This window comes from Phyllobates terribilis, unplaced genomic scaffold (assembly GCF_046119375.1).
Source record: "Phyllobates terribilis strain yellow unplaced genomic scaffold, ASM4611937v1 Scaffold_3__8_contigs__length_932513732, whole genome shotgun sequence".
NCBI lineage: Eukaryota > Metazoa > Chordata > Amphibia > Anura > Dendrobatidae > Phyllobates > Phyllobates terribilis.
The window spans coordinates 342,806,882-342,829,202 of record NW_027362763.1 but is presented as its reverse complement, the minus strand read 5'-3'; the positions used below and the strand labels follow the sequence as shown (position 1 = coordinate 342,829,202).

At 44.2% G+C, this 22,321-nt stretch overlaps 1 protein-coding gene across 1 annotated transcript in view; it reads left to right on the top strand.

The window, feature by feature from the left end:
• Positions 1-8,992: 8,992 nt before the first annotated feature.
• The window catches only part of LOC141258100 (receptor-transporting protein 3-like), a 40,831-nt gene continuing 27,502 nt past the window's right edge, over positions 8,993-22,321 (top strand). The window contains exons 1-2 of the mRNA XM_073673104.1: positions 8,993-9,076; positions 18,669-18,729. The gene's annotated coding sequence lies outside the window, so the exon portion shown is untranslated. The remainder of the gene's footprint in view (positions 9,077-18,668; positions 18,730-22,321) is intronic.

The following is a 22,321-nucleotide window of genomic DNA, read 5'->3' as shown; positions in this document are numbered from 1 at the left end:
CCCCACATAATGCCCCATGCAGGCTGTTCCCCCCACATAATGCCCCATACAGGCTGTTTCCCCCACATAATGGTCCATGCAGGATGTCACCTCTCCCCTCCCTTATAATGCCCCATGCAGGATGTCACCCCCTTATAATGCCCCATGCAGGATGTCACCCCCCTTATAATGCCCCATGCAGGATGTCACCTATCCCCTATATAATGTCCCATGCAGGATGTCACCCCCTCTTATAATGCCCCATGCAGGATGTCACCTCTCCCCCCCCCATATAATGCCCCATGCAGGATGTCACCCCCTCTTGTAATGTCCCATGCAGGATGTCACCCCCCCATATAATGCCCCATGCAGCATGTTACCTCTCCCCCCCATATAATAACCCATGCAGGATGTCACCTCTCCCCCCCATATAATGCCCCATTCAGGATGTCACCCCCTCTTATAATACCCCATGCAGGATGTCACCCCCTCTTATAATGCCCCATGCAGGATGTCACCCCCCCTTATAATGCCCCATGCAGGATGTCTTCCCTCATTTAATGCCCCATGCAGGATGTCACCCCTCATATAATGTCCCATGCTGGATGTCACCTCTCCCCCCCATATAATGCCCCATGCAGGATGTCACCTCTTCCCCCCATATAATGCCCCATGCAGGATGTCACACCCTCTTATAATGCCCCATGCAGGATGTCACCCCCTCTTATAATGCCCCATGCTGGATGTCACCTCTCCCCCCCATATAATGCCCCATGCAGGATGTCACCTCTTCCCCCCCATATAATGCCCCATGCAGGATGTCACACCCTCTTATAATACCCCATGCAGGATGTAACCCCCTCTTATAATGCCCCATGCAGGATGTCACCCCCCCCTTATAATGGCCCATGCAGGATGTCATCTCTTCCCCCCCTTATAATGCCCCACACCTCCATATATTAAAAAAAACAAAAAACAAATACTCACCTTACTTCTCACCTGCTGCCGCTGCTCCGGACTCCTCACCCGCGCCGACGTCTTCCCTCTCTGCGCTGCCTGTGATGGCTCAGGAGAGAGCGCGGTGTAAAGACGTCACCGCACCCTCTGACCTGAGACATCACAGTGCAGCAGCCGCGGAAGAGACAGGACCTGCTGCGGAGGCATGGGGAGAGGTAAGTACACTGCGTGCAGAATTATTAGGCAAATTAGTATTTTGATCACATGATACTTTTTATACATGTTGTCCTACTCCAAGCAGCATAGGCTTGAGAGCCAACTACCAATTAAGTAAATCTGGTGATGTGCATCTCTGTAATGAGGAGGGGTGTTGACTAATGACATCAACACCCTATATAAGGTGTGCTTAATTATTAGGCAACTTCCTTTCCTTTGGCAAAATGGGTCAGAAGAGTGATTTGACGGGCTCTGAAAAGTCCAAAATTGTGAGATGTCTTGCAGAGGGATGCAGTAGTCTTGAAATTTCCAAACTTTTGAAGCATGATCACCGAACAATCATGCGTTTCATGGCAAATAGCCAACAGGGTCAAGAGAAGCGTGTTGGCCAAAAAAGGCGCAAAATAACTGCCCATGAATTCAGGAAAATCAAGCGTGAAGCTGCCAAGATGCCATTCACCACCAGTTCTGCCATATTTCAGAGCTGCAATGTTACTGGAGTATCAAAAAGCACAAGGTGTGCGATAGTCAGGGACATGGCCAAGGTAAGGAAGGCTGAAAAACGACCACCTTTGAACAAGAAACATAAGATAAAACGTCAAGAATGGGCCAAGAAATATCTTAAGACTGATTTTTCAAAGGTTTTATGGACTGATGAAATGAGAGTGACTCTTGATGGGTCAGATGGATGGGCCAGAGGCTGGATTAGTAAAGGGCAGAGAGCTCCACTCAGACTCAGACGCCAGCAAGGTGGAGGTGGGGTACTGGTATGGGCTGGTATCATCAAAGATGAACTTGTGGGACCTTTTCGGGTTGAGGATGGAGTGAAGCTCAACTCCCAGACCTACTGCCAGTTTCTGGAAGACAACTTCTTCAAGCAGTGGTACAGGAAGAAGTCGGTATTGTTCAAGAAAAGCATGATTTTCATGCAGGACAATGCTCCATCACATGCATCCAACTACTCCACAGCGTGGCTGGCCAGTAACGGTCTAAAAGAAGAAAAAATAATGACATGGCCCCCTTGTTCACCTTATCTGAATCCCATAGAGAACCTGTGGTCGATCATAAAATGTGAAATCTACAGGGAGGGAAAACAGTACACCTCTCGGAACAGTGTCTGGGAGGCTGTGGTGGCTGCTGCACACAATGTTGATCGAAAACAGATCAAGCAACTGACAGAATCTATGGATGGAAGGCTGTTGAGTGTCATCATAAAGAAAGGTGGCTATATTGATCACAAATATTTTTGTTTTTTGCTTTTGCATGTCAGAAATGTTTATTTCTAAATTTTGTGCACTGATATTGGTTTACCTGGTGAAAATAAACAAGTGAGATGGGATTATATTTGGTTTTTATTAAGTTGCCTAATAATTCTGCACAGTAATAGTTACCTGCACACACAGATATCCTCCAAATCTAAAAGAACCCCACTCCAACTTCCAAAAATATTAAGCTTGGATATTTATGAGTCTTTTGGGTTGATTGAGAACATAGTTGTTGATCAATAATAAAAATAATCCTCTAAAATACAACTTGCCTAATAATTCTGCACACAGTGTATTGTGCCGGGGTCCTGAGCAAGCGGGGGGGAGCGAGCGCTGGCACCGCACCACTCACGGGTCTCATAGCGTGCAGGGGTCCCCGACAGTGGGTGGGCCCCTCCGCCTGCTCAGGGCCCCGGCACTTGCCCGGGTGCGCCGGGTGCTGACGCCGGCCCTGTTAAGGAGTAGTGTTTTTCAGTGTTGGGACCTGCTAGAACATAGCAGGAAAGCTTGGCGGGCCTGTGTGTAGCTGAACCCACGCCTGGGAAGGCTCTGCACCCGTCAGGCTCTGAGCGGCCCGGCGCGGCCGTTGCCCAGCCCACGGCAACCGTTGCTAAGGATTCATTTTAACCCGGCTGTGAACGGAGGACTTTTCTGTGAGTTGCTGAATAAAGCTGTTTATGTTGGACTTGCTTGGGTCACTGCCTCAGTTACTGCAAGGTGTGAACACCGCCGCCTTACACCTTCCATAGGAGCACTGTAAGATGGTGGATTTTCTATATAGATAGCTTAAGTATGGTTTTCCACTTGTTTAGAGTCTTCCATTCACAATGGTGATTCTCTGTAGGGGATAGATATCGCTTTGCATATTGGTGGTAATCCCTAATAGCATATTTTAAGTCCACTCGCATATATCTGCAATTTATATATAATACACATTGGATTTGATAGTGATTTTGCTCCTGCAACTTTGGACGCTGTCTTTATGTTTTTATATGTTTATGTGTCTGTGTCTTTGTATACCCTCCCTAACTACCATGTTCTATTTATGTATCAAATAAAGTTTTTCAGTTTTATATTAATATTGGCCGATAGATAGTTTTTTGCTGTTAGCTCATCCCTTCAGGAATTATTGGTAGACAACCTACACATTAGGATAAGTTACTAGTAAGTTTTTAAGGGAGCACATAATTTCCCACCAATTTGCATTGTTGTTATCAAATTATCTGTTTAAGCTCTATCAGTGGTTAGCATACATGTTTCTGTTATTTATTAAAAACTATGTTATATAGTTTGTTTCTGGAGCTACAGTACAGACCAAAAGTTTGAACACTCCATCTCATTTAAAGATTTTTCTGTATTTTCATGACTATGAAAATTGTACATTCACACTGAAGGCATCAAAACTATGAATTAACACATGTGGAATTATATACTTAACAAAAAAGTGTGAAACAACTGAAAATATGTCTTATATTCTAGGTTCTTCAAAGTAGGCACCTTTTGCTTTGATGACTGCTTTGCACACTCTTGGCATTCTCTTGATGAGCTTCAAGAAGTAGTCACCGGAAATGGTTTTCACTTCACAGGTGTGCCCTGTCAGGTCTAATAAGTGGGATTTCTTGCCTTATAAATGGGGTTGGGACCATCAGTTGTGTTGTGCAGAAGTCAGGAGGATACACAGCTGATAGTCCTACTGAATAGACTGTTAGAATTTGTATTATGGCAAGAAAAAAGCAGCTGAGTAAAGAAAAACGAGTGGCCATCATTACTTTAAGAAATTAAGGTCAGTCAGTGCGAAAAATTGGGAAAACTTTGAAATTGTCCCCAAGTGCAGTTGCAAAAACCATCAAGCGCTACAAAGAAACTGGCTCACATGAGGACCGCCCCAGGAAAGGAAGACCAAGAGTCACCTCTGCTTCTGAGGATAAGTTTATCCGAGTCGCCAGCGTCAGAAATCGCAGGTTAACAGCAGCTCAGATTAGAGACCAGGTCAATGACACAGAGAGTTCTAGAAACAGACACATCTCTTCAACAACTGTTAAGAAGAGACTTTGTGCTGCAGGCCTTCACGGTAAAATAGCTGCTAGGAAACCACTGCTAAGGACAGGCAACAAGCAGAAGAGACTTGTTTGGGCTAAAGAACACAAGGAATGGAAATTAGACCAGTGGAAATCTGTGCTTTGGTCTGAAGAGTCCAAATTTGAGATCTTTGGTTCCAACCACCGTGTCTTTGTGCGACGCAGAAAAAGTGAACGGATAGACTCTACATGCCTGGTTCGCACCGTGAAGCATGGAGGAGGAGGTGTGATGGTGTGGGGGTGCTTTGCTGGTGACACTGTTGGGGATTTATTCAAAATTGAAGGCATACTGAACCAGCATGGCTACCACAGCATCTTGCAGCGGCATGCTATTCCATCCGGTTTGCATTTAGTTGGACCATCATTTATTTTTCAACAGGACAATGACCCCAAACACACCTCCAGGCTGTGTAAGGGCTATTTGACCAAGAGGGAGAGTGATGGGGCGCTACGCCAGATGACCTGGTCTCCACAGTCACCAGACCTGAACCCAATCGAGATGGTTTGGGGTGAGCTGGACCGCAGAGTGAAGGCAAAAGGGCCAACAAGTGCTAAGCATCTCTGGAAACTCCTTCAAGATTGTTGGAAGACCATTTCCGGTGACTACCTCTTGAAGCTCATCAAGAGAATGCCCAGAGTGTGCAAAGCAGTCATCAAAGCAAAAGGTGGCTACTTTGAAGAACCTAGAATATAAGACATATTTTCAGTTGTTTCACACTTTTTTGTTAAGTATATAATTCCACATGTGTTAATTCATAGTTTTGATGCCTTCAGTGTGAATGTACAATTTTCATAGTCATGAAAATGCAGAAAAATTTTTAAATGAGAAGGTGTGTCCAAACTTTTGGTCTGTACTGTATACTGGTTGGCCACCTTTCTCGATCAAAGGTACATGGAGAAATTTCCCTCTCTGCTTTTGGAGTCACCAAAGAGTTTTACAATGGAATCGCTCAAGAGGGCCGTTGTAATCAGTTGCTGAAAAGAACACCCTCAGACAATGCTGGTGGCAGAGGTACCGGCTCTTTTCAACACCAAGGGATAATGGGGAGAGACTTGAACACCAGCTCCAACAGAGGTGGGGGGGGGGAATGTGCACAAATTGGGCAATTTTCAATGAACCAGCACAACAGCAAGGGCTATCTGTGCCTGTAACAATGGCAAGGAGGGATAAGTTGTAGAACATGGTCAAGGAGTACTTAAGTGGCCATACATGCGTCCTTTCTGATGCTTCAGTTCCCTTTAATTATTGGGTGTCTAAGCTGAACACTTGGCCCGACCTCTCCTTATATGCCTTGGTGCTGGCCTGCCGGGCTGCTAGAGTGGTGTCAGAGTGTGTTTTCAGTTCCACTGGGGCAATCATCACTGATAGACGCACGCGCCTCTCCACGGAAAATGCAGACAGACTTACTCTGATTAAATTCAACAAGGACTGGATATCTCCACAGTTTGTAATCCTTCCAGATGACAGCAAGCCAACCTAAATTCACCAAAAATGCAGATTCTTGCTACTGCTGTTAACGTCACCCCCTTCCCATAAAAACCCGTTTCTTTCCTTCGTCAACAATGACTCAGCCCATAGTTCTAATTTTTACAAACCCTATGCACATTGTGCAGTGGACAAACCAGGACAGTATTCCTACTCTAGCCTAACTACTATTTGTGATTGGAGGCCCTTGGGATGGTGGCTTCCTGCGTCAACCATGACTCAGCCCATAGGGCTAATTTTTACAAACCCTATGCACATTGTGCAGTGGACAAATCTGGAATGTACAGATACGGGATACATATTCAATAGAAATGTACTGTCAGTGACCCTATTTGGCAAAATAACATGCCTGGCTTGTTCCACATTGTGACTCAGATAGGGGATACATATTCAATAGAAATTTACACTGACTGTTGATGACCGACTGACGGCCCTCTGAAAACTTGAATTGAGGGTCACAACTACTACAGTACTCCATCGTGGAAAATGTTTGTCAATGGAGGCCCTTGTCATGGAATCTTCCTGCACCTATGACTCAGCCCTCAGGAGTAATTTTTGGAAATACGATGCACATTCTGCACTGGACCAAGTAGTTCAGTATCAAGAAGTCTTCTCTTCCTATATAATCTGGGGAATATTGACAATAAAAATCTCTGAGCCATTTGGAGAAGCTTCTCCAACCCATTCTGGAGGGGGGCACAATATATCCTTTGTCCATTGACTTGCACAAGTGATATATTTGAGCTCATCATCCAGTTGACTAGTGCAGCTTTATTTTTCCGGTTCACAGAGTTAAGCCAAACCTGAGGATCGTAGGCCGTACTCACTGCTACCTTCTAGTACTCCATGTCTCTTGGCCTTTTTCTCTGTAGTCTCTGCCCTTAAATGAGTTAAATAGTAGAGTGAGGGCCCTACAATATGAATACGTGAGGGCACTCTCAAATATACACAAGAGGCACCTCCAAAATTTCTAGGTGAGGGCACTTCCAAATGTATGTCACAGGGTCACACGAGGGCTCTCACAAAACTCAGCTTTCCTGCCTACTGCAGGCCCTCTGAACATTTGAATTTAGGGCCACAGTATTACATGGTGGTGGAGGAGGAGGAGGAGGAGGGTCAAGCCCAACGCTACAATGGGCACATTGTAAACTGCTATGGAATATGTATTTCACTATCTGAGTGTCAATGATGGAGGGACCGCCCAAATGTCTAAGTAACAGCTGCCCCTCCGAAACGCATGTTAAAGAGCCACCTGAGGCCTCTCAGGTCAAAGATCAACATACCTACTGGTGCGTTCTAGATGTGCTTGTAAAGTGCTGGGGAATAGCGAACTAAAAATGATGTATGACAGAGGGACCTACAAAATGTATAAGTCAGGGCCCTCCCAATTGTAAAAGGCAAAAAAAAGCCATAACAGTATGTGTGAACAAACGTTAAAAGGGATTTTATGTTTTTTTTCTGGTTCATTTCACCTTATTTACAAGTGATTATGCAGGAAAAATGTTTCTTAACCTTTTTGGCCTGTTAGGCTAAGTTCACACGATGCATATTTAATGCGTTTCCGCGGCGTTTTTGCAGTTGCGTAAATGCCGCGGAAACGCATTAAAAACGCATGGTGGAAGGGCAGCAATGTTCCCCAATTGAAATCCACATGTGCTGTGCCCATGATGCGGATTTTTCCGCAGCGTAAATGCTGCGCTCAAAAATCCGCAGCATGTCAATTAATTTTGCGGAAAAGCGGCGTTTTCGCCGCCATTGACTTGCATTAGAACGCGCCAATTCCGCAAGACTGCATTTGTACTTGCGTTATTGGCGCGTTCTAATGTGCGGATGGTACCCGGGTGTGGGGGAGAGGAGAGTCTCATCCACACCCAGGTACCATTAAAAAAGCTGTAAAACAAGAATAAAATAAAAAATAAATGTATATTTACCATCTGTCGGCCCGCGCACCGCTCCTGCTTGCTTCCCGGCACTTGCAGTGAGTTGTAGGACCTGCGCTGACGTCAGAGTCATGTGACGGGTCACGTGACGCTGACGTCGGCAGGTCTTTCAATTCAAAGTTGCCGGCGAGGGAGAACGGAGTGAGCAGGACAGCGCGGGCCATCGGAGGTAAGTATATACACTCTCTCGGGTCACACTATATAAATCCATGCTGTTTGCATGGATTTATATAGTGTGACCTAGTTGTCAAGCACTTTCCAGGTGATGCTAAAATCGCCTGGAAAGCGCTTGTCAATCCACAATGTGCATGCGTTTTTTCTGCCAGGGAGATGCAGAAATGATGCAGAAATTTTCTGCTTCATTTCTGCATCGTGTGCACATACCCTTAAATGCAATTTAGGTTAGGTTTGGTAGTTATTCGCATAAACCATATGTGAGTCAGAAATGCATGCAGGCATATTCTCCAGGCTCTTCCCATTCTGTTTCATCACTTTCCCATCCATTTCAGCCTTTTCCTCAGGCCCCTAGACCCCTTTGTAGGTTCCAGCAGAAAATTACTCGCATTTCCCATTGACTTACATTGTACTCGATATTCGGAACGAATACACGATTAATACAAAGTACTCGTTACGAGTATAGCGATTACGAATATTACGGTACTCGCTCATCACTAGTTAGAGTCCTTTGCTATGATTTTTTGTTACTGTTTATCTCTAGTCACTTTGGTGTCCCTTCCCTTAATCACTGAGTTGGGTTTAAACCCATTTAATTAACACAGAAAAAGAATAAAAAAAAATGCTAGAAGAGAATACAGGGTATCTAAAAACATATTGGCATTTTTTACATTTTCTCATGTATTTTATGCAAAAAAAAAATATATCAAGAAGTGTGTGTAGACAGATAAACTATATATTCCATTTCTTCACATAAATTGTAAATGGTGGTAAGTCCAAAGGCAGTGTATGCTATAAATGTAATGGTATTATCTTCTACAGAGGTTTTGACTTAGGGCTGTAAAATGAGTGCATGGAATGTCATTATGCACTCTCAATGTTTCAGTTTCGATTCTCTTCTAGAGCTGCTGAATATAAAAAGCAGGCAACACAGTAGCTCAGCATTAGAAATCCTACAGTGATCCAGCTACATTCATTAAGGTATGTATAATTTAACTTTACATTGTTATATTTTTCAATTCTGTCTATACCAATTTATACCAGTACTGTATTATCTTTTCCATGGTTCCATGCAGAAATGGTTTGCTTATGGAAAGACGCACTGTGGATATTTAAAAATGCAGCACAATACTATGTACTGCAATCAAATACCGAGGCGGAATACAGACGTCCATTTATCACGATCTGAGTACAGACCATGACTTGAGGACTGACCATGGGTCCATTTCCAGAACTCAGCCTCATATATTCCCACAAGGCTGAGTTTTTGTCTTTCTGTTGCCATTATTAGATGTAGATAAGTAAAGATCTTTGAAGCCCTTTAGCAAAGCTGATACACTATACAATCAATGCAGAAATGTTGAGAAGGTTTAGTTACATTTTGTATCATAAGAGTGTAAATAAATAATATATAATCTACTGCAAGTGTGAGGAAATGATTAAAGTAGTGGAAGAATGGTTCCCATTGGAAGGGGAGAGTTGGCATGGTGTGTGGTATCAGGCTAAGGCTTTGTGCACTCCATGTTTGTACACCAATCCTATAGTATTCATCAGCAATTTTTACAAACGTACACTGTGACATTGTCATGGGCCCCCATTCACCAAACAGAGTCCAAAAGTGTGTTACTTCCTTCTCCGTCAGGTCAGTATGCTACTGAATACAGTTTACTTAACTATATAGGAAAGTGCAGCAGATGGCACTTTTCCATACAGTGCGACATTGCAATAAAACATACACCTATACCATGCAGTTTTTCTTTAAAATGGGTCCCTATAGTAGACAGATACCAAGATATTAGAGTTGATTGGATTTTCCTGAAATTTGCATTTCTTCATGAATTTGAACGCTCTGCAATTCGGTTCATGAATATTGGCAAAAGAATATGCCCGAAACCATTTCACACACTGCTTATTAGCCTCTTTCATGAGTGGGATCTGCCAGTATCCCTTGCTCAGATAGATGGTAGATGTGAAACGAGACTCTCCTAACCTGTCCAGTAGTTCATCTATTCAAGGCATGGGGTAGGCGTCTGTAACGGTGACCTCATTGAGTCGCCTATAATCTTCACAGAAGCGAGTACTCTTGTCTTTCTTGGGCACCAACACTACACTGACTATGACCCCCATATTCAACATTGTATCCACATGGACCAAGCCGCTCCACCAATGGGACATCCGTTACCTGAATTCCCCTTTTGGATTCCACCAACAAGTCCGAGATCTGGTCCATATCTGGGTCATCAAAAGGGGGACAACAAACTGCTAAGTTGGTGACATCATCCCTTTCCTTATAAGCTTTTAGCCTGTTGACATGATAAGTCTGTTCATGAACACCTGCTTGATCGAGGGCTACAGTATAGTCAATATTCACGCATTTCCTGGTAATGGTGAATGGACCCGTCCACATGACTTGCAGCTTGTTTTTGAGTACTTGTAGTAGTCCTAGAACCTTCTGTCAACAGGCAAATTCTCTGCGTCTGGCAGCGCGGTTGTTACACCGTTGTTTCCTTTCCTGAGCTACTTGCATCTTTTCCCTAAACCTTTGGACATAATCCCAAATGGGAACCTCTTCTGTGGGGAAGGTGCCCTCCCATCTCTCTCGTACCAGTTCCAAAAGCCCTCATACTTTTTGGCCTTACAGCAATTTGAAGGGAGAGAGCCTGGCAGAATACTACGGCACCTCCCGGTAGGCAAAGATTTGCTGCTGCAGGTTTTTCTCCCAGTCTCCCCACTCAGACTCCACATACTGGCAAATGAGCTGTTTGAGCATTCTATTGAAGGGCTCACACAATCCGTTAGTTTCAGGATGGTAGGGGGTGGTGCGTATGGGGGGTGGACCCCATGTTTCTCCCAGAGGGTCTGAATTAGCTTGCTTTGGAACTGGACCCCGTGGTCGGTCAATACCTCCTGCGGAAACCCTACTTGACTAAAGATGTCCAGTAGAGCTTGAGCCATGTGCTCGGCATCTATGGATGAGGTAGCGGGTCGAAAAGTCGACCAGGGTGAGGATGAACCTCTTTCCACTGTTGTGGACTAGAGGCTCAGTATTTCTGCACCTCTTAAGTGACCCTCAGCCTAAAGAAACTACACAGCAGACGAGCTCGGGTCTTCTTGAGCCCATGTGCCCAGCTGCAGAGACGTTATTTGCTAAGCACAGGAGTTGGGGTTGGTACTGCTGGGGTACCACGAGCTAATGGACATGGTCCAGGGTTTCTCTGGGCAGGATGTGGGCTTTTCCTGATACAAGAGCCCCTTCTCCCATCTATACAGCTCCCCCTAATTTCTTTCTCCAGGTTGGGCAGCCGTACTGCGAATAATCTCTAGGGTGGGGTCCGTGAGCTTGGCTTCCCTAAACTCCTTGCGATCTATCTTCCCCCATATATGGCCACAGTCTGGTCTGGTGTACTCACCACCACCTGCTTGGAGTGTGGGCTATCCTCGGAAAGGGTGGCAGAAGGACCGACATCAGGGTGCTGCTTGGCTTGGTTGAGGGTGATGACTATGACAAACTGGCTGGACAGTCCTTGTCCTGGGTCATTCCCCAAAATAACAGGTGTGAGGAGGTTGTCCATGAGCTCCACTCTGACCTCTCCCTTTTTGGTCCCCCAGTTCAACTGCACTGGAGATGAGCAAATGTTTTAATATTCGGCGAATAAACCCGAACATCAAAAAAATGTTCGTGTTCGGGTTCCCGATCACGAACCCGAACACGAACATGGCCCCGAGCATCCCTTGTTTCCCACGCTGTCAAATGCGTGACAGCGAGGGAATAACAGCGCTGCGGGGATCATACTGACAGCTGTCAGCATGATCCCCACTGCTGAGACAGTGACCCGTGGTAATATCATTACCGCCGGTCACAGCGCTGTGGGATCATACTGACAGCTGTCAGCGTGACCCCTGCAGCTGTGACAGTGACCAGCGGTAATATAGCTACCGCCGGTCACAGTGCTGCGGGGATCATAAAGACAGCTGTCAGCGTGATTCCCACAGATGTGACAGTGAGCCGCGGTAGGTAACAACGTTGCGGGGATCATACTGACAGCTGTCCGCTTGATCACTGCAGCTGTGACAGTTTACTGCAGCTGACAGGCGCCGGTTGATGGGGCTACTACCCCCACCATCCGGTGCCTCCTGTCACTGTAGACAAGCACCACTGATGGGAGAAGTGACCCGGATCGCCGTGGGACAATCTGGATTACGTCATGACGGCGGACAGGTGAGGGATATGGTTGTTTTTTTATTTTTGTTTTTTTTCAGGAGATGTAAAGTAGTAGTAAAGGTTTACGACACTTTTTCAATAAAGACATGGCCAGAATAAAGTCTTTTATTGAAATGAATTGACACACAGTTTTAATATTTTTTTTATTATTCCGCTAGTCCCCGACTCCCTCGTCTCCTGAAAAATAACAAAAATAAAAAACAACCATATCCCTCACCTGTCCGCCGTCATGATGTAATCCAGATTGTCCCACGGCGATCCAGGTCAATTCTACAGCAGGGATATCAGCAATCAGTGATGTGACTGCTGTAGAAGACAGCACTGTATACACTGACAGGAGCTATGGCTCCTGCAGTATATCGCGAGAAGCTGCTGTGGTCACCAGAGTTCAAACAGCTGATGATCAACTGAGAGCTCCAGTGATCTCACTTACATTAGTGCTGTGTAGGATCCTCAGCTGTTTGAACTCCAGTGACCCCAGCAGCTTATCGCGATATACTGCGGGAGCCATAGGTCCTGTCAGTGTATCTCCGGCTGCCGGATAGGATGGTTATGTCTCCGAATGTGGCTGTGCCATCACTGACATCGTCGTGGGATGCTCGGTATATGGACTACGGCGGACAGGTGAGGACTTCGGGGATTAGCTGTAAGGTGAGTATATGGTGTTTTTTTATTTTTTATAGGGAACGAGATCATTGGGGTCAAGGTGCAGGTAAGTAGTAGGTGAGTATAAGTGTTTATTATTTTTATTTAAATATTTATTCATTTTAACTTTTTTTTTTTACTTTCACTTTCATCGCGCAAGCGCGCTGATGAGAGAATACTTTTCCCATCAGTTGCGCTTGTCTACAGTGACAGCAGGCACCGGATGATGGGGGTAATAGTCCCATCAGCTAGCGCCTGTCACCCGCAGTAAGCTTTTTATCGCGGGTGACTGTCACAGCTGCGGGGATCATGCTGACAACTGTCAGTATGATCCCACAGCTCTGTGACCAGTGGTAGCTATATTACCACGGGTCACTGTCACAGCTGTGGGAATCATGCTGACAACTGTCAGTATGATCCCCACAGCGCTCTTACCAGCGGTAATGATATTGCCGCCGATCACAGGCCCTGATTGACAGCATGGAAAACCAGGGATGTTCGAGACCATGTTCGTGTTCAGGTTCGTGATCGGAAGCCCGAACACGAATGTGCCATATTCGTGCTGAATTTGAAACTGGCGATCATTCGCCGTACAAATTTGCTCATCTCTAAATTGCACACTTGCCAGAGGGATGTCTTAGCACTGACTTCCAGCCAGGGAGATGGTCATTTGGCGGCCTGGTAAATGGTGTTCTGAGGGACAATTACTGGGCTGACCAGGGTATGTTTGGCTATGTATCCAAGGCGTCCACACGTATAACAGCACTGTGGGTTGGGAAAATCCCGGGTCCTGTTTGTAAACCTTTGTCCTGGTGTGGTTTCTGATGGGTAGCTAGATAATCCTGCTTCAGTGGCTAGTGGCCACTCAAATCCTTGATTGAGGGGTCCCCTGGGATTCCTGGGCATATCCAGTCTCCAGCGGGGTCAATTGGCTGTAAACTCGTTGACCAATCAGGCTGCTTGCTTTGGGGTGTCGAGCTTCCGGTCAGCACCCCCCTCTCGTATTTCTGGGGCCATCTTCTTCATAAGTTGCTTGAGCATGATCACGTTCCAGAGGGCAGCAGTGCAGTGGGCAGCCCAACCATCGAGGCAGTCGGTTGCAGTGCCATTGGAGTTAACTGCCAAATTCTACATAGGAGGCCCCCTGGCGAGACAACATCTAGAACTTGGTGCGATATCTCTCGGGGATCATGGTAAAAAGGGCCAACAGGGTGTCCTTAACAGTCCCATAGTCCAGGCAGTCCTGAGGCCCAAGCGACCGCACAGCATCCTGGGCCTGGCCAGTCAAACTAGTCCACAGGTATTTGACCCAATCAGCTGTGGGCACTTGTACATCAGCATCAGGGTCTCAAAGCTTTGTAGGCGTTCATCAACCTTGGTGTTGGACTCATTAAGTACTGGCAATTCTCTGTAGCGGAGATGATTTCCTTGATGGTGGACCATCATGGAGGTAGGGGCTGTCACTGGTGGGGAACTGGAACTCCCAAAACTGATTCCATAACACAAGCCCTCTCCCCTCTTGAGGCTCCGGCCCCAATGCGAACAACAATTCCTGAATTCGAGCTGCTTGGGACTGGGTTGTTGATTCAAGACTGCCAATGGATCCTTGCTCTGGCAAGAAGTTTAATTCCTCTTGGTCAGTCTCAGTGTAGTTTTCATCATCCTGCATGATGTTCTGGGCATCCATACGGACCAATTCCTGGATCAAATCTGACCGAATGTCGGTGGCGCGGAATTCATTCCATCAAAACTGGCACAGCTCCTGTAGTTCCTATTGTGGCTGTATATCCACTCTGGTCCTCTTCCCAGGGCCAAGCTGGTGGGGTTGGATGTGGTTTCTTCCAAAAACTGCTGTGTATGCCTTACCTATGGTCTGCTGGGTCTGCCTATATGCTTCCCTGGTTGTGGAGCCCTTGGACGATGTCTACGAACACCAGTCCCCTCTAGCTCCCCTGAATCATCCGGGCCGATTAGTATCCCGCTGCTGACAACCAGTGTGGAGACATGAGGGTCAGTGGGTGCTCTGGTCCACTGGCTTGGCTGTCTTTTGGCCACCTTATTAAGGAGGTGGCCCTGTTTGATATTTGGAGAGAGAGGTTTCCTAACTCATAGGTCAAATCCTGTGCCTCATCGGCATATCAATCCATTTCAAGAATTGATTTGGTACTATGTAATCCTTCTATGATTCTGTGCTCGTTAATATAGAATAGTCTCATTATCAGATCACTCTTCCCTATTGTTTCACCTACAGGTGGATCCAATGAAGTATAGGTTTTCTCAGGGGTGGATGATTAATCCATTTTGGCTTAAAATTATTGACTGTAACTATGTAATGGGGCAATTATTGGAATTTTAATTTGGGCTCGGCACATATAAGCTTAGTATGGGATGCAATGGAGGCTTTCTTGAGGAGCGTGTTAATAAGAGAAATAAAGTCTGTTAAGGATAACTCACAAAAGGTAGATCTGGAAAACAGAATTTGGGATACTGAATTGTGGTTTATTCAAAACAGCCCTGAAAATCTATCACAGTGGAAGGACTCGCAAGAACAGTTTTGAGAATTCCAACCAGAGCAGGACGATAATAAATGTATGTTTTTAAAACAGCAATTCTATGAGGAGGAAGAGATCATGGGTCGGTTACTTGCAAAAATGGGTCAGGCCCAAAAAGAAACTGCTTTTATATATCAATTGAGGGATGTAGAGGGTAATATGGCCGTCAGGACAGCGGGTGTACTAAAGGTCTTACATAGCTTCTATTCTAATCTATATTTGTCTAAGGTCAATTACTCGCAAGATGCTTTGGCTGATTACCTCTCAGGTATAACGCTCCCTTGTCTGGAGATTGAAGATAGAGGTTTTTTTAGATCAGCCAATTTGGAAGACAGGCTGTTGGGAAAATGGTTAATGGTAAGGCCCCTGGATTGCATGGCATTCCAATAGAAATATATAAACATTTTGAGGAAAAAATATTACTGAGCTACATGGAAATAACCCTTCATCAGGTGCACCTCTGGCACTCCAGAGTTCAGGCGCAGTGCCCCTGACAGGCACAGTGCGCCTGACAGGCACAGGTTATAAAACCACCTATAAGATCTAATTATCTCAATTTCAGGGACTCTAAAAGTAATCAGTGACCTTCATAGGGATGTATTAAAGGAGAGTACACAAAATCAGATGCAAAAAAATAAAATTACCATAAACATATTAAAACATATATTACCAAATTTCTCAACTACCACCAAATAGCCTCCAGTTTTCTTGACATAAGTATTACTAAACATTTTGTATTAGAGACCACCCTTTTTTTTCTACGAAAGCCCTACTTATTACCACAAACCTTGCATTATTCATTCATAAAGAAAGCTAAATAAACAATTGTGATGAATAAAAAGAGAAAATAGTAACCTTAAAATGTGAGACGAATTCAGGCGCAGTGAGCATGAGAAGCTACAAAGGTCAGATCTGCTCTACAGAAGGTCTGCTGTAACACTGTGAGATCAGGTTTCAAAGAACATGTAAAGACAGGAAATAACTGGGAGGGGGGAGATTTTCTGATAATTTGGAGAGGAGAGAGAAACATAACTAATTGAGCTGTGCCTGTCAGATCAACTGTGCCTGAGGGTTAATAATGCATTTTTATTAGGGGTGTTACCAAAGTCATTATATTAGGTGGGAATAGTTGTTGTGCGCAAGGATGGAAAAGATAGGTCTGTAAGAGTGAGGTAGTTCTCTCTCTCATTGCTGACAATAAATGTTAAGATATTGGTTAAAATTCTGGCCTCCCGACTGAGTAAGGTTATTGAATTAGTAATTAATCCAGATCAGGCTGGCTTTATGTCCTCTAAGTCAACTGCCATAAAGCTATGTAGGCTTTTTTTCATTTGCAGGTGGATCCTAGTCGGAAGGGCGTCTTTCCCCTGGATGCAACCAAAGTATTCGATAATGTCGAATGGGCTTATATGTGGGCTGTGTTAAAGAAAATTTTATGGACTTGGTTTGGAAAAAGGGTATACCCAGGATAAAGTTGGAGAAGCTAGAACTGCCCAAAAATATGGAGGTTTGGCCTTGCCACAAACTTGGGGTTATTTTCAAGGCTGGCAGGTGCCCCAGTGCTAAAATTTTTTGGGGGGAATGGAAGGGGCAATTTAGTAGAACTACTAGAGGCATGCAGGCTTAGGTCTAAACCCGGATGCTTCTCAACATTAAAACTTGTCCATAAAATCTGGTGCGCATGTAATAAATGGTTGGGGATGGGAGAATATTCCAAGTACAACCTATCTGGAATACCCCTCTTTGAAGGAGCTGCAACATTTGGAAGGTTTTGGGGAATAAAAAATGAGAGGATTGAGATACTTAATTTGTGTAACTCTGACTTCTTCCAGTATCTACAATTACGGCACACAATTAGAGCTCAGGACTCAGTTTACCTCTCCGATCTGTCCATCTCCTTGAATGGGGTGTTGGATTCTGTGGTAAATGCAAAAAATACTAAAGTCCTTACATCCTTCATGCATAACTCCTTATTACTAAAAATCCTGGGAGACCCTGTGGCTGTAGTTATATCTAGGTGGGAGAGGGATATAGGACAAATTACTTCAGAGGAATGAGATGATATTTTAGAATCACCATGGAAAGTATCAATAAATACGGCCCACAGTAGATCCCAAATATTTCTAATACACAGAGTATATAGAACTCCAAGAGTGTTAAACAAGATGGGCCTCGGGACAGATGATTGTTGCCCATGTTGTAGAGAAGATGGTGCAGATTTGGTCCTTATGTTCTGATCCTGCTCTCACCTTGTTGGACTGTGGGAGGAGGTGGGCAGATTGATTCTTGAGGTCTTTAAAATTCAAATATCTCTCATCCCCAAAGTGTGTGTGTCGAGCTATGTGGGAGACATTTGAAATTAATTTCCACTACAACTGGCTTTAGCCAAAATACTGTATCAAATCAGAAAAATCATAGCTAAACACTAGTTGGCAAGAATTGCTCCGTCAGTGTTAGAGGTTGTAAGTTGTTTAAACACCACCATTCTGATGAAAAAAAAAATACATCAAAAGGGGGGCCATTGCGAAATTTGGTAAACAGCGGGGGCATGGATTAAATGTCCAGTGGTGGTGTCAGAGGTACTTGCAAGAGACGTCATATTTAACTTCTCCTCTAAATCGACCTAATATTTCAGATATGAAACATCTTACTTTATGGTTCTCATGTTTAAAATGTTGTCTAGATAGTGTACCCGGTATATTATTAAAATGTAAGTTCAGATAGGTGAAAGGATGGGAGGGAAGGGAGATTTGGGGGGGAGAAGATTGCATTGTTTTCTTGTCTTAAACAATGATTGATACAAAATTGTACTATACTGTATGTCTTGGGATTGTATAATATGACTACTTTTATCAACCATTCTGTAAGATCATAGAATCATAGAATGGTAGAGTTAGAGGGGACCTCCTGGGTCATCTGGTCCAACCCCCTGCTCAAAGCAGGATTCACTAAATCATCTCAGACAGATGTCTGTCCAGCCTCTGTTTGAAGACGTCCATTGAAAAAGTAAAAGTTTGCTCAAAAAAAATGTTTTTGATTCTAAAAAATATGTCTATCCATCCTGTGATTTCCATAAATCCATGACTTTTCCTTCTTGTTGTTGCAATTTCAATGTAGATGATTGTATATGACAGCCTTATTTCTTTTTTATTAGTTTACAGGTTGCAGAAGTTTTTGGAAAATATACCTGAATGTTAGACACCTCTTTAAGTGAAGTGAGTCAAATGCAACTTTTTATTTTTTCTTTAAAGCTGCACACAAACAGTACATGTAAAATAATGAAACATCCTACACTACCCCTTTACTCTTTGCCATTTGAGCGCTGTCACCACTGTTTATATTGGCTGCAAATGTCATTCCCGTTTACCTTACGTGTGTCATCTGCAGCCACTCCTCAATGGTACATGGACCAAGAACTTTTGTTTGAGTATTACTATCTAGCGGTGTTCACAATATGAGAATGATGTGACGGGAACTTATCTCAACAATACCCATTTACAGGGACGGAGTAGAGTAGCCAGTGACTGGGCCCCCCATCACCCAATGTATCATGTGACATGTCACATGATTTCCTTGAGAGATGATGTGATAGGACACATGATTAGCACACAGGTTCTCTGGTACACATCTACGAATTCAAAATGACAGAGACACAAATATGTTTTCTTTATTGACAGCGCTTTACATAATAGAGGATACTACAGTGGGGAAAATAAGTATTTGATACACTGGCAATTTTGCATATTTCCCCACCTACAAAGAATGGATAAGTCTGGAATTTTTATCGTAGGTACACTTCACCTGTGAGAGACAGAATCTAAAAATAAAAAACAGAAAATCACATTGTATGATTTTTAAATAATGAAATTGCATTTTATTGTATGAAATACAGTGGTGTGAAAAAGTGTTTGCCCCCTTCCTGATTTCTTATGCTTTTGCATGTTTGTCACACTTAAATGTTGTAGATCACAAAACAAATTTAAATATGAGCCAAAGATAACACAAGTAAACACAAAATGCAGTTTTTATATGAAGGTCTTATTATTAAGCAGGGCTGTGGAGTCAGAGTCGTGGAGTCGGAGTCAGTGTCCATTTTGGTGGAGTCCAACTCCTAAACTATATAATAAATTGGGTACAGTAGTTCAATGCAGTTTGTGGGGAATATTTTTTTCATAAAAGCTTGGGAAAGTTATGAAATGTCCTATAAATGTCTGTCCTATTCCTGATCTAAGGGTCTAGACTTTTAGCTAAGATTAATCTGTGCTATAGTAAATTTATCACTTAACCCCTTAATGACTGGAGCATTTTCCGTTTTTGAGTTTTCGTTTTTTGTTCCCCTTGTTCCCAGAGCCAGAACTTTTTTATTTTTCTGTCAATATGGCCATGTGAGGGCTTATTTTTTGCGGGACAAGTTGTACTTTTGAACGACATCACTGGTTCTACCATATTGTGTACTGGAAAACGGGAAAAAATTCCAAATGCCATGAAATTGCAAAAAAAGTGCAATACCACAGTTGTTTTTTTTTCTCCTGGTATCCCTCTTCCTGGTATGCATGGCACCCCTCATCCCTCTTCCTAGTATGCATGGCACCCCTCATCCCTCTTCCTAGTATGCATGGCACCCCTCATCCCTCATCCTGGTATGCATGGCACCCCTGATCCCCATCCTGGTATGCAAGGCACCCCCTGATCCCCATCCTGGTATGCTTGGCACCCCTCCATCCTGGTATGCTTGGCACCCCTCCATCCTGGTATGCTTGGCATCCCCTGATCCCCATCCCGCTGCACACACAAAAATAAACAATTATACTCACCTCCTCTCTCTTCCAGCGCTATGTCCTTGCGCCATGCGCCCTCACACAGTGTGAGATGCTGTGCCGGAATAGTCACTGCTCCCCGTGCCAGAACTGTGTGCGTGGGGAGCAGTGACCATTCACTCTCTTTAATAGCGCACACACTGTAGCCGCTGGGAGTGGATTGTAGCGAATATTTATGGTCTTTAATAGCAGGCACACAGACCGCCGAACGTCAGCAGGAGCCACGCTGCTGCAACAGTGTGCGCGCTATTAAGGAAAATAAATATTCATTGCTCTCCACGTCCATGGGCGTGGGGAGCAGTGAATATTCATTTTCTTTAGCAGCGGGGACAGCGAAGGCTGCAGCAGGCAACTGCTGCCTCCTGTGCCCCGTTCCTCCGTCGCTTCCGCTCTACCGCTCTACACAGGTATATAGTACGGGGCACAGTTTGGATTATAAGATGCACTCCCCACTTTCCTCCAAAATTTGAGGAAAAAAGTGCGTCTTATAGTCCGAAAAATACGGTAAATAGGACCTGCCTGACAAAGTGAAGTAGACCAAAAGATCCTCAAAAAGTTAAACATCATGCTGCAATCCAAAGAAATTCAGAATCAAACGAGACACGAAGTAATTGAGATCTATCAGTCCGGAAATTGTTATAAAGCCATTTCTAAAGCTTTGGGACTCAAGCAAACCACAGTGAGAGCCATTATCCACAAATAGGGAAAACATGGAACAGTGGTGAACATTCCCAGGAGTGGCTGGCCGACCAAAATTACCCAAAGAGAGCAACAACGACTCATCCAAAAGGTCACAAAAGACCCCATCAACAACATCTAAAGAACTGCAGGCCTCACTTGACTCAGTTAAGGTCAGTGTTCATGACTCCACTACAAGAAAGAGACTGGGCAAAAATGGCAAATAGTCTGTGGATTGACGAGACAAAAACAATTACTTTACTTATACCGGTAATGTAATTTTCCTGAGCCCATGACGGCACCACAATGAGAGAGGGGATCCGCCTTTCTAGGACAGGAAACCTACGGAATAAATGGGCAGCGGCTCTCCACCACCTCAGTTGTTTACAGAGCATGAGAGGACACTACTTATATATCCCATGATTTTTCATTCTACACACCATGTGAATCAAACACCACAAAGGAAATGAAGTGATCAACTTCTACCAGTGACAGGAGGGAATATAAGGGTGCTGTCATGGGATCAGCAAAATCACATTACCGGTAAGTAATTTAGTGCTTTCCAATCACCCATGACAGCACCCCAACGAGAGATTTACAGAGAAAATACTTTAAAGTTAGGATGGGACCACAGCCTGTAGAACACTATTCCTAAAGGAAAGGATAGCAGCAGATTCCAGATCAAGCCTATAGTGTCTATAGAAGGTGCAAGGTGAAGACTGAATCGCAACCTTACATAATGCTTGTTGGGGACATCCGCTTTCTTTTTGTTCTGCCATGGATTCTCCGGATTGGACAGAAAGTAGGGTGCACAATTTCCTGACTTTTATGGAAATTGGAAGCCATCTTCAGAAGATAGGATAGCTCCAGAACCGGCCCATCTTCTGGGACCTGTATAAACAGAGGATTAACCGGCAAAGCTTGAATGTCAATAACTTACCATGCTGAAGTCAGGGCCACCGGGATAATAGTCTTTAATGTGAAGACCCTGAATCTATGGGTTCAAGAGAAGGCTTGTTAGAGCCGTAAGCACTGGATTCAGATCCCAGGGTGCTTTGGACTGAAAATGGGCCTAGATCCAAAGCTCAATTTCACATTCCTTGCTTATTCAATGCAGGTTGGACACTGTTCCAGTAGTCTACGGCTAAAAAGGTCCACTTGCAATTCTCTTCCTCTTTATAGGAGGTGCTGTTAAAGATAAAAGGTAAGACTTTGCCATCTGAACTGATTAGACAGTGTCATTAGGGATCTTGGCCGAGTTCCTCCATAATGGTTTATGTAAGCTAAAGCTACTCTGTGGTATGACAAGACC